Genomic DNA, 366 nt, shown 5'->3' with positions numbered 1-366 from the left:
CCAACTGTGAACAAAAAGGATTTATTGACTGATAACAAAATCAAACGCAGATGAACAGCACAGAATCGTGGAAGTGGCATCCAGCCTATCCCCAGCTGTCCCAAAAAGAGGGGAAATGGTCCTAAAAAGAGGTTAAACGGTCCTAAAAAGAGGGGAAATGGTCCTAAAAAGAGGGAAATGGTCCTAAAAAGAGGGGAAATGGTCCTAAAACGAGGGAAATGGTCCTAAAATGAGGGAAAATGGTCCTACAATGAGGTTAAACGGTCCTAAAAAGAGGGAAAGGAGCAGGGGCTGGATCTCTGCTGGCTTTGTTCCTGTAGGGGAATCCCCCCCAATTTCACCCTCAATGATCCCATGAGGCTGCAG

Source organism: Corvus brachyrhynchos, unplaced genomic scaffold, assembly GCF_000691975.1.
Source record: "Corvus brachyrhynchos isolate BGI_N302 unplaced genomic scaffold, ASM69197v1 scaffold580, whole genome shotgun sequence".
In the NCBI taxonomy this organism is placed as follows: domain Eukaryota; kingdom Metazoa; phylum Chordata; class Aves; order Passeriformes; family Corvidae; genus Corvus; species Corvus brachyrhynchos.
Note: the sequence above shows the minus strand (reverse complement) of the source record.